At 37.3% G+C, this 12086-nt stretch overlaps 1 long non-coding RNA gene across 1 annotated transcript; it reads right to left on the bottom strand.

Moving 5' to 3' along the window:
* Window positions 1–1671: 1671 nt before the first annotated feature.
* LOC148740106 (uncharacterized) lies at window positions 1672–6659 on the bottom strand. The gene is made up of 4 exons (XR_015996460.1): window positions 5270–6659; window positions 4504–4570; window positions 3439–3565; window positions 1672–2783 (listed from the first exon to the last, which is right to left on the bottom strand). It is a non-coding gene; the product is annotated as an uncharacterized LOC148740106 (long non-coding RNA).
* Window positions 6660–12086: the final 5427 nt, after the last annotated feature.

The raw sequence follows: 12086 nt of genomic DNA, 5'->3' as shown, positions 1-12086 counted from the left end.
GTGAGTTGAAAAGGAGGCTAAGCAAAATTGTTTCACATCTACGTCACTAAGCACAACAACTATCGTCAAATTGTTACAAAGTTTGGTTTCTAAGACAATTTAAAATGTTTTCAAAACCATTGTCACCTTCTAAAGAGCAAAAACAAACAAAGCGTTTCCAAAGTGAGCCTGAGGTTCTTCCTTGTTTTGAACTGAACTTCAAATTCTTGGAGAGGCATGAAAAACCTCTTTCGCTCGCGACAACTCGAAAGTGAGAAAATCCTGTGAACACGGCCCAGAAGAAACATTCTCCAAGCTAACAGGTCACGCCAACGATTCAGCTAATGGCAGTCGCCTGTAGTGAATTTCTACAGATAAAAAGATAAAACTCTTCGGACTTTTCATGAAACACTTCTTTCAAATTGTTTCTAAAGGAATAAAGAATCTATCAATAGACGTATTTACACTTCAAGGCACTTACCTTATATTAATCGCGATGTTACTGCACTTGAAATCAGTGCTATCGCTCAGTTTGCCACCAAAGAGGTAAAAGGTGTAAATTATTTTCCTTCTCGAGCAATTAATTATTTGGAATTTAAAAAAAAAAAAAGATGTTAACTACAAACGGCTTGTAAATCCAGTAAAATACCACTATTATCCTTAAATAGTGTGAAGCTTGTTTGAAAAGTTTGAAAATTAATGTAAAATCAAGCACGAGATACGAATAAAATTGTCGAAGGTTCAAACGTGTACGGCTTCCCTTGCTTTCTATTCGCTAACATCTAGAGCGCGCGCTCGCGTTAAAAACAGTAATATTGCCGATTTAATTTCTTGTTTTCTTGTTTTCATTCAGTTATGCGATTCAAGGATAATTCATTACCTGACTCGTGAATTCCGCGTTAAATTGCACTTGAAAACCGATATCTCAATCATCGCTTCGCGATTCGTGCGATATCGGTTTTCGCGTGCAATTTAACGCGGAATTCCCTCGTCAGATAATGAATTTTCCTATAGAATGCCATGTTTTGCAAACTCTGACAACGAGGACAAAGATAATGATCAATGTATGTCTTGGCAGCTTTTAGGTATCACGTAGGTAAATTTTCACTCCAGCAAAAACATACTTTCGCGAGACTGGAGAAGGTTAGATTTTTTTTTGCATAATGATCAAAATCTCAGATTTAATTTTAAAGGAAAATATTTATTACCGAATTGGTGATCAGAAGAACTGGAGGCTTAAAACCTACTTCACTGTGGATATTTAAAAGCGACCAGAAAAAAAAAAAAAAAAAAAAAAAAACTAGATCAAGCTGCCGACCCCTAAGGAAATGGGGTTTGAGTAACAAAGATCTATGTTATGATAATGACAGTGCACTAAGGTGTCAAATTAAAATCGACAGTATCAGGGAAGAGTCTGACTTTTTTCCCAAGAGCAAACTCTTTTGACCTCCGATGGAAGAGCAATTAACCTTTCCTGTAATTTTTCCTTTGATAAAGTGTTTTGTCGTCAAAGAACCGACGGAGGTTAAAAGGAAATTGTTGAAGGAGAATAAGCCTGACGCATGCTAAACACGTACGCTAAGTTCTCAGGGGCATGTGCGCCCTTCGCTGAAGTCAAATTACCGATTGTCAGTAGATCACTTGTGTATTGAAAAAAATATATGTAATAGAAATAATAAATGCTCCCACAGCTAACTGTTGAAAAACCATTATTTAATTCTATTTATCAACACATTCGAAACGCGCACGTGATCGCAAGAGAAAACGTAAGTGGAACAAGTAAGATCGAACCACGTCAATCCAATCACGAATCACGATCGAATCACGTCAATCCCATATTTACATTTCTTCTTTTCCGAATGACCTACTTTAAAATGAACCACGGCGTGATTTCTTGGAATAACCACGCTATTCACGGCCGCTGGCTTTGTTCATTGCGTTAAGTCACTTTGAATTACCAAATGTTTAAAAGCTGATCACGCCACGCAATTAAAAGTGTAGCGAATGTTTACAAGCCATATTTGTTGATTGGCGTGATTCGGATTTGTTAGCAATTAGCCAATACGATTTAGGTTTCACGAAGAGTTTTACTTGTAAGACATTGTTTCATAGAAACCTTCAACCCTAGGATTTATTAAAAAGGAAATGCTCTCACATTATGGATACGTTTTCAAGTGAAAAGGTCCTGAGAAGTAAGATAAACACCACGTAAGGGTTATTGAGTGATCAAAAAATCATCAGTCGAGAGCTGAAATCCCAAGAAATTACAGCAGATATAGGAGGGAAGTTTTTATGTAGATGCTGCGTGTACATGAGTTAAGGAAACCATTATATTCAAGACCTGATATTTAAGTTGTCGTGATAATAGTTTTAAAAATAAGAAGGTTAAGATAAAATCAGAGAGGAACAAGGATGGCTAAGCAGACCGGCATGAACCGGAAGCTTCGAAATTTTGAGTGAGGTTGGGTAAGATTTACAAACTTCGACGGTCTATTCATTTTGTTCGGAGATTCATGAAAATCCGAGATTGGATTGTTGATTATCACAATGTATGCAATAATGACAGCTTATAGAACTGTGGTTACTGTAGTACTGATATTTGTTTGTGTCTCTGGACGAATCTTGTTCACGAGTGTAAACAATTCCTTCTCTTTCTCAGCACTAGATCTTCTTGTCCCGAGCGTTGATTTTTCATTTGTCGCCATGGATACACTTCTTGATGTTTCCCATCTTTGCCTTTTTGTTTCTAAGGCGGCTCTGATTTCTTTACTTCGCACAACATGAAACAGGAAGATGAACAAACCCTGGCAATGGTAATAAAATTGAAATTACTAAGGTTTGAAACGCATGCGCCCGTCTGTTTCTTAGCCTTGAGGAATCGTGCAACGCTAGTAAGGTTATTGTACAGTACTCATCAGTGTCTTCACCTGTCTCTCTGAACCTCGGACTAAAGAGGATAATTTTGGGGTTACTTGCGATGGACTAGGCTCTAGTCGCTTTGGGCTGAGGAAAACGCGATATTATGACTTCGGTAGCATGGGCACTTACCTCCTAAAGTGTAAATTAAGTTATGATGCACTGTTACTATGGTTTGTTATAAAGAGTATAATATGACAAACTTGACAAAGAAAATGGATCTGCAATCATGTGAATGTAATGGTGCTCTAGGAACTTGACTTTCATCTACAGGTCAGTGTTGGCAGTCTCAGGGGATCATTTTTGTTTTGTACACTGTCATTGACAAAAGTTTTCCTCCTACCAAAAAGACGTCATTTCTTAACACTAAAATAGATATAATTACTTCTTATATCCTTCAGGAAACCTCTAAAAAATGATATTGAAGCTACCCGAGGCTAACACATCTCAACCATAATCTTGTCTATCGATAAATTGACTGAAGCATTTACAATTTATAAGTCTTGATAACAGTGCATTGTACATGCTCAGCATTAAACTCACTTGTAAAGAGTTAAAGATAGTAAACAAATATTGGAAGACCAGTCCAGCATCTGTGACGTTCAGAATCCCGAAAATCCAGGTGAGGCCAAGCAATGGGAAAAGAACTAAACAGGCCTTTAGACTTTTCCTGGAAGCAAAATAAAGATCGAGCTATGTCAATAAAAATACAACAACAACAGAAACGAAGAACTGACATCCACAGCCCGGCAATTATTGACTGATACACGCATTTTCAGTGGCTCTTTCTTATGATATATTAAACGACAAACAACAGTTTCCTTTTTTTTGTCAAAAGGTAGCAAAGTAAATTTCAAAACAAGCGAGCCACATCTTATAAAAATAAATAGCTTTAAACGATTTGATCGTTTAATGATATCAACTAAAAGAAACCCCTGAAAACTTATGATAAAATTAAAAAAAACACAAATGTAACTATATGCTTCGGCCAACACACACATACAAACTAAAATTTGAAAGACTGTACGGTGCGGATTCCACGCAAAACTCTGTTACCCCATCTAGGGCGAGTTGTACCTGCATGAGTGAATCTCTTCGGCCCCATATACATCTTTCAACCTTGTGATCTCCAATATGATACGTATGAGGGGTACTAAGTTTACCATGAAAACAAGTGCATTTCAAAGAAAGATAATGTAAATTTCCTATTTACTACTACTGATTCGCTCATCCATTTATTACTAGTTTCGAGTGTAAGCCCTTCCTCAGAGTTCTGACGGAGGGCTAACGGTGGAAACGTCAGTTTTTGGTGGCCAATCCACTTTATAACTGAGTTGATGAAAGATAATTTTCTGCAATACCCCCCACAGACGCAGCACCACTGTCTCTTTAAAAACTTACCCGTTCAATTTGGAAAGTAACAAGTTATGGAAACTACATAACACTTGATTCCACTAGTGACACTGCGGGTTAGAATCTGTCAGTAAAGCCCTAGTTTATTATCATTCAAAAGCCCATCACAGCGTTCATCATTTCAATGTGACGATCAGAAGATCAGATTTAGCCCTGTACTTTTTATAAAGGATAACTGATGTACTTTTTACTCACCAAACATGCAAAAAGTATGGATCCGACGAAAGCCCAAGTGAAGCCAGAAGAGAACAAAAACCAACAGCTGCAAATATAAATGAAAACTCGATTGAATGTAAAAACCCTTTGATCTTTCACGCTCCTAAAAAAGAGTTTTGAGAAGCTCCTTCTATCTCAGTGGACCTACGACTGACAATTATTCAAAATATCATGCGAGTGCGTAAGAATGGGTGACTTGTTCCCTAGTGTGTGAAATCCCAATAAGACGCTCCAGATTCGAACTCTGGTCGAGTTATTTTGTTGTGACCTTAGGCATAATACAGGGCCTCTCTCCCTCCAGGGCCCAATTTTTGGAAAGCCGTTTAGCGCTGACCAAGGGTTCAACTCTAATCCTGGTTTCTATATTTCTCTGTTCAAAGGCAATTTTCGGTTAGTTTTCCCAGACAAATGGAATAAACAGAATTTACTCTTAAGCTTTCAGTGCTGGAATCAGATTTCATACTTACCCTGGGTTACCTTAACCCAACCTTGCCGTGCCAACCCGGCCAAGGGGCATCGGTGGTATTCACACGCCCAATCCCTTCATGCTACTCAGGGAAACTAATCTAAGCACTGGCACTATCAAGAATCATGAAACAGGCACACTAACTTAACCTTAACCACGCTTGTGATAGTAAGTAGTGCAAAAGAATACTTGAACACCGAAACAACTACACCAGTGGCGACATCAATAGGTTGACCAGGCTGAACTAAGTTAAGTGACCTTGCGTTTTGTACTTCTCACACGTCGTCACGCATACTGTTGTTTATGTTCCCTTCGAGGATAACAATTATACCAAGTGCACTCGTTACCACTATCGTTGGAATGCTTTGGAAAAAAGTAGGGAAAAAAAGCGTTACAGCCTGGTATTTGTTTCAGGCTAAATACTACAGGTATCTAAGTTGAGGTAACGTATGTACGGAGGTGTCCCAGACGAGAGGTTTGAATGCAATAAGGCGAGGAGCGAATCAGGTTAATTTGATTTAATTTGTAATTTGGTCGTATTTAGCGTTTTAAACTGATATTAGAGGACAAGAAAGCATCCAATGTAATTCTCCAAAAGAGATAATTATAACGATGTCTCATGAGTGATAAAATGAGATTCTTCATACCCCAAGTGAGGGCATAGAAGATTATTGTACTTGTGGTAACATTATTGTTTAAGACTGATTTCAAAGGAAATCAAATTATCCAATTTTATTCTTTGAAAGAATTCATTAGAATAATATGAAGTCTAGTCTGTTACAGAATGAGATCCTTTTCACCCCAAGCGAGGGCATAGAAGATCTTTGTACTTGTGTCAACATTGAAGACCTTAACAACTTTTAAATAGAGCATCACTCCTTCCAAGACCATCCATGCAAAAGCAACCAGATAGAAATAATTTATTGCTATAGCGACAATCGCACCCAACGTCTAGAGGAAAAAGGAAAAAAGTCAGAGTCAATGTAAAGCGGTAAATCGCATCAAAATCAAGAGGCTGAACCGCCTATAGCCGCGTGTGACCCGGTCGCTGGATTCTGTTGTGCATATGATTATAATAAAGCGAATGGCAGGACTCTATTTGTTGACTAACTTTGTTTTTTTTTGCTTTGTTTCTGTCAGTATCATCCTTGATTGAAGATACTTGCCTGAGAAATTCTATCGTTACCTAGCTGATGAAAGCTACATTGCACCTCAGCAGATTTACTTTCACCTGTACAAGGTTTCCGTGCTAAAGTTACCTTTGTTTTAGTGGCTTTGAGACTAGTCATAAAAACTAACTGCACGATAACCCGGTACATCACCAAATTCAACCGGATATGGGACTGAGAGGACTTCAAGTTCCTTGGAAATAAGTATAATCATTGTATGTCAGAATTATTGGACTTTGCATTAAACAACAACAAGAAAAAATAAAACAAGAAAAACAAGAAAACAAGAAGAAAATAAAATAAAACAGAAAAAAAAGAGAACTAAACTATAGCAAAATTCGAAACAGTGTTGATAAGTCAACTAGCTTTCAAAGTAGAGAAGCAAGAAGTTGAAAAACATAATAGCGTACATGTTAACTGGAAGCCATTTACACTTATATTAAAACCATGTAGACCAATATGGTGATTTTCTCGTCGACCAATGACAGAAAAAGACCAATGTAGGTCACCAACGCTAATGCAAATTTGCGATCGTCAGAAATCTAAATAAAATAGCTAAAAAAGATAAACTCCATAATTTTGCTGAATCAGAGGTAGCCATATGCTTCACAGGAGTCCAAAACTTCCAAACCGTTCAACTCCTAGAGACGATAAACACGAAAATTCTCCCCTGATATTCATAAATTATCTAGCAAAAAGTTGACGAGAACACTCAAACTTATCAGGTAGAAGTTGTTATCTTGATTTAACCCTGAGTTCTCCAAACCAATTTACAATAAAATGTGTAGCGGCTGAAGGAGAGAGTTTTCAATTAGATCTTGGGAATTAAAGGACTTTAAATATGTTTTCGATAAGCAATGAAGGATAAAAACCAGCGATATTAAAGAATGACGTTTCGACTGCTGCATGCCATCATTCTCAAATTTAAAAAAATACATTTCATGAGCTCATTAAATATAAAAAGTACGTGTGAAGGTCTCAATGCCTATGATTAAAAAAATAAAAACGATGAATAAAAGATAAAAATAGGTGAATAAAATACAAGCGTGGTGTGCTTGAACTGTCAGAATAAAAGTTCTGCGTTGATGGAGTCAGATTGAGTGTTAAGTGTTGGTTTTCTGTCTTTGATGAAGAGCATTTCACAAATTAAACAATCCAGTTTCTGACGGCATTTCTTGAGGATTGTAAATTGGACACGAAGATCTTTGTTCCTTAGATTGTGTACGTCCCATTTTGTTGTGCTCATTGTTGTTGTCCTTGTCGTTGCTATATTCGAGAATACAAAATATATCTTCTGCATTCCTGTAAGAATTCCATTCAGCCACGAGCTGAACAAGTTAAGAAAAGAAAAATCGAAAGGCCAAACCTTTGTCTCACCCACTTCCAGTTAGACAGCAAAATTTGTCAGATGATTACAGCTACATGTGGTGCGCTCTTTGGTTTCCTGGACCAATTTAGAACCCTTTTGGGGCCACGCACCGTCAAACTTTGTGCTAAAGAATAACGATGATATCAATGATATCAATGATTGATAGTAATAGTATTGAAAATAATAATAGTGACAAATGGATCCCATGTTGCCATGCGTGTGTGCATTAATATATCACAGACTCCCTCAAAATGTGGTAATAACAAAACAGCGACCTATTAGGCGAATCGTCGTTACTGATGAGGGGTGATGAAGATGATAAAATTCTTAACTAGTTGATTTTTGGTTTCTCCTGCGTTCACTTATTGTTGGTTGACAGATCTATCTATCTATCTATCTATCTATCTACCTATCTACCTTTCGATACCGTTAACCATGTTATTTTACTTACAAAACTTAGATACTGCGGAGCAGAAACTGTAACAATCAATCGGTTCACTTCGTAATTAGAAAACCGACAACAAGTATGTTATGCAAATTTATTACACGACTCGGGCAGTCAGAGGGCCAATAACTAAAATCGACCAATCAAAATGCTCTATTGCCGGTCAATATTCTCTCAGTATTGGACCGGGCACTGTCCCGAATGGTTGCGAATTATACCGCACTTGTGTCCCTTTGAACTTCAGTCGTATAATAAATGTCTTATTAACCAAGCTTGCTCGGGACCGTACTGGAAGAATATCGGCCCTCGGTCTTTTTTGTACGGAGCTCGCTGCGCTCGGTCCGTACTGTCAAGACCTCGGGCCGATATTCTCCCAGTACGGCCCTCGCGCTTGGTTAATAAGATATATGTATCACCTCATCTATAGATTACTTAACACGCGGTATTCCTCAAGATTCAACTTTAGGTCCGCTACTATTTCTCGGTATATATATAAATGATATCTCTAAGTGCTTAGATTATGGGGTAGTAAGATTATTTGCTGACGATACGAACCTGACATTCTCAGGCTGCAGTTTCCCTGCCCTACAGAATAAAATGTCAAAGGATCTCAGGGGTATAGCCTCTTAGCTTTCAGCCAACAGGCTTACGCTAAATGTGTTAAAAACTGATTTTATGGTTGTAGGATCAAGACAAAGAGTAGCGAGCCTGGAAGACGGATATTGCACTTTCTTTGTCAGACACCGAATTGGATAAAGTCAAATCTGTTACATGTCTTGGTGTAGACATCAAGAAATATTTAACTTGGGATAGCCACATGCTAGGTATAAGACAGAAGGTTACTCGTAATTTGAGTGTTCTAAGAAGGGTTAAAGCTTTTCTTAAAACAGAAAACCTAATCGACATTTACAGGTCAATAATTAACTCTTACTTTACATATTGTTGCATTGTTTGGGATAGTATAAGTGAAACACAAATTGTCCATTTGCAAAAGCTCCAAAACCGTGCAGCGTGAATAATAACTGGTGCTTTTATTTGCAGAGATCTAGGAATATTCTCTATGAATAAGGCTGAATGACGTTAGAAACAATGAGAAAAGGTCAAAAACCCATTTTGATGTTTAAAATACTGAGTGGTCTCACTCCCCCGTACCTGTCTGAAATGTTTACCCATAGCGCCTCTTTTCATGATTATGGACTGCGACCTTCCAGAATGAATTTTGCGCTCCCTAAAAGTCGCACAGACTTTTACAGAAACAGTTTTGCATTTACCGAAGCAAGAATCTGGAATGATTTGCCAAACATTTAAAGGAGGAAACTTCGCTAAAAATTTTTACGGGTAAGCTAGACTAGTGCTATCAGCACCAGCAAAACTAGTTCTGGAACTTTAGCTTCTTGATAGTAAATATATAACTTGTATTGCGTACGAATTTTATGTAAACCAAATTTTAATATTGCTGTATATTTCAATTTGATAAAATGCCGCATTTATATCAAGGGTTCCATCCATCCACCTATCTACCAATCTACCAATCTACCTACCTACGTACCTACCTACCTATCTATCTATCTATCTATCTATCTATCTATCTATCTATCTATCTATCTATCTATCTATCAATCTACATATCTCTCTATCTATCTATCTATCTTTATCGATTGAAAATCATTTTTTTCTGAAAAAAGCCTTTTTGTTGTTGTCGTTACAATTGCCATTATTGAATCTTTTTTTGCCTAAGAAAATAAAATTCCAGATAAATTGTAATTCGAAACACCCCATAGAAAAGAAAAAGTATGTACATTTAATAAGTAATGTCAATGTATTTAAAAACGGGGTGTATATATTATCTTAACATATGTCATAATCAACGCAACAATCTCCAATTTCTTCACAAAGTTCATCGCAGTAACACTCTTCCCAAAGTGCGATGGTGTCATTGCGACAATCAGTACGAATTCTTTGATCAATGTTCCTATTACAAGTTGCTCTTTTTTTGCAATGTTTATCATCGCCAAGTTCTTGCGTGAAGGTCTGAAGTTCTTCACAAAGTTCCCCCTCGTCTGCCTGTATAGATGGCAAGGGCCTGGGTCTGCATCAATGACGTGTAGAAAATTCCTGTTGGTAAATTAAACTTGGGAACAATGATCATAGAAGTTGACAGGTACATCTGCCTATTTTGCTTCACTTCTCCGTAATTCCACACCAACAAGAGAGGATCTCAAACTGAATTAGCAAGACTCAATGTTATAACTTAGTTTTGCATTTTTTTGTCGTGTTTTCGGCTTTTACACGATTATAGGGAAAACTTGTCAAAAAGTTACGATATTTCTGATTAAAATTTTACTCAGAGCCCCAAAGTAGACACCAATCATAAACCGGCCAAGGTAAATATATAAACCATCTTCTGATGGTTATTCATAATCGTCTTTAATTTTGATGGGATCCTATAAAACCTGTTATTGAAGAAATATGGCACTTTAATTTTTTAAGTTTAATAGTACCAATGTAGAAGTATTTTTCTACAAAAAAAAAAAAAAAAAAAGCAAACAAACAAAACATAAAAAAACAAACAAAAAAAAAAAACAAACGTAGCTTTGATTTACCTTCATAAAATGAAGAGGAACTTGCGTTTCCCCGTCCAGAGAATGGGCTACAAACAGCAAGAATAGAAATAAAACAGAGATAGTGCTCCCATTGTCAAAGGCGGGCGTTTCTTTGCAAACTAGACGAAGAGGAAGAAATATTAATGATGTAAACTACGGTGTTTTACATGGATTTCCAGCCCTGAGAAAAGCCGTAACGGTACGAATGTGTTTGTTATCGCCAATCAGCTGCTGACATTTCACTCGCCTTTCTCGCCACTCTGTAGGTTGATACCGATTTAATGGCAAAACGTTCCTTCACTATTTATTTATTACTTATTTATTTATTTATTTATTTATTTAAGGATTGGTTCAAGCAGTACCGGAGCAAAAACAATAGGACATAAGTCCCCTACTAGATTTAAGCTCTAACAAACTCCAACAATTCTCAATTAAAGGTCGTTTGTCGAAATTTTCTCGGATCATGGCTTGCAGACAGTGACGTTTAAAATTCCTCAAGAAGGGAAGAAAAGAAATACGAAAAGGAAAACCGATGTCAATTGGTGGTATTTCTCGTGGCTGAGAACGAAAATCAACAGCAGTTGGAAGATTTACCACTGGCTGGTTTTAGCTGTGTTTGTTTTTTAAAATGACTCAACGCATATTTTCCATCTTGAGACTTATCGACTTTATGCGTTTTCTTCACAGATTGTGGATCCCTTTTTCTTTCTTATTCATTAATAATAAAGTCGACTTCTCTTGATTCGAAAATAAATTGACATTAAAAGGAGAAAAAACTGGAAAACATTCGTTTTTTATGGACTCTTAAGACAGATGGTATTGTTAGCCTTGCAGATATAACCTGCAATTGACTAAATCTCTGTCGCTTCATACGACACAGAACCCGGGATTAATTTAACACAACCGGCAGAAGAGGCACTAGGCCGATAATAACTCAATTTTTTCATCTGGATTTCGTTTGCGTTAGTTGGAAACTGCGTTACATTTATTAGTCTTAAAATTGGTGACATCATGAGTGATTTCGTTTGTCTATTACGTAACCAATCAGCATGTATGCAGCACGTGTTTTATCGCCCCATATATGGCGCTGTCCCACGTGCTTACAACGAGACGTGGTGTGTGTTTTTTCGTGAGAGTTGTGAGTGGGAGTTAACTGAACGGTGTACTAGCAAAATTGAATCAAGCGAATAAATCGTGAGTACAGCTTTTCACGTTTGCGACACTTTTCTCTGAATGCAAGTGCCTTCAACTAGCTTTTCTAGTTGAATTGATTTCATTGTCATTCGAAACCAAAATTACTACTTAGTTTAGAGGCTTACATATTCCGTTCCTTCTAAGTCCTCTTACGAAGATCTCATTTTCAGATGCTGTCGGTAACAGTTGGGTGAAGTTGGTGGGACCGGCTTGCACTGTTGGACAGGTAGATGTTAACCTCTAGAATGAACCAAATTGAGTCTCTTTAGCACAGATACCTGGGTACCTCGACTGGGGTTGTTACATCCGTTCTGTA

This window comes from Stylophora pistillata, chromosome 2 (genome assembly GCF_964205215.1).
Source record: "Stylophora pistillata chromosome 2, jaStyPist1.2, whole genome shotgun sequence".
NCBI lineage: Eukaryota > Metazoa > Cnidaria > Anthozoa > Scleractinia > Pocilloporidae > Stylophora > Stylophora pistillata.
This window is presented reverse-complemented; position numbering and strand designations above follow the sequence as displayed.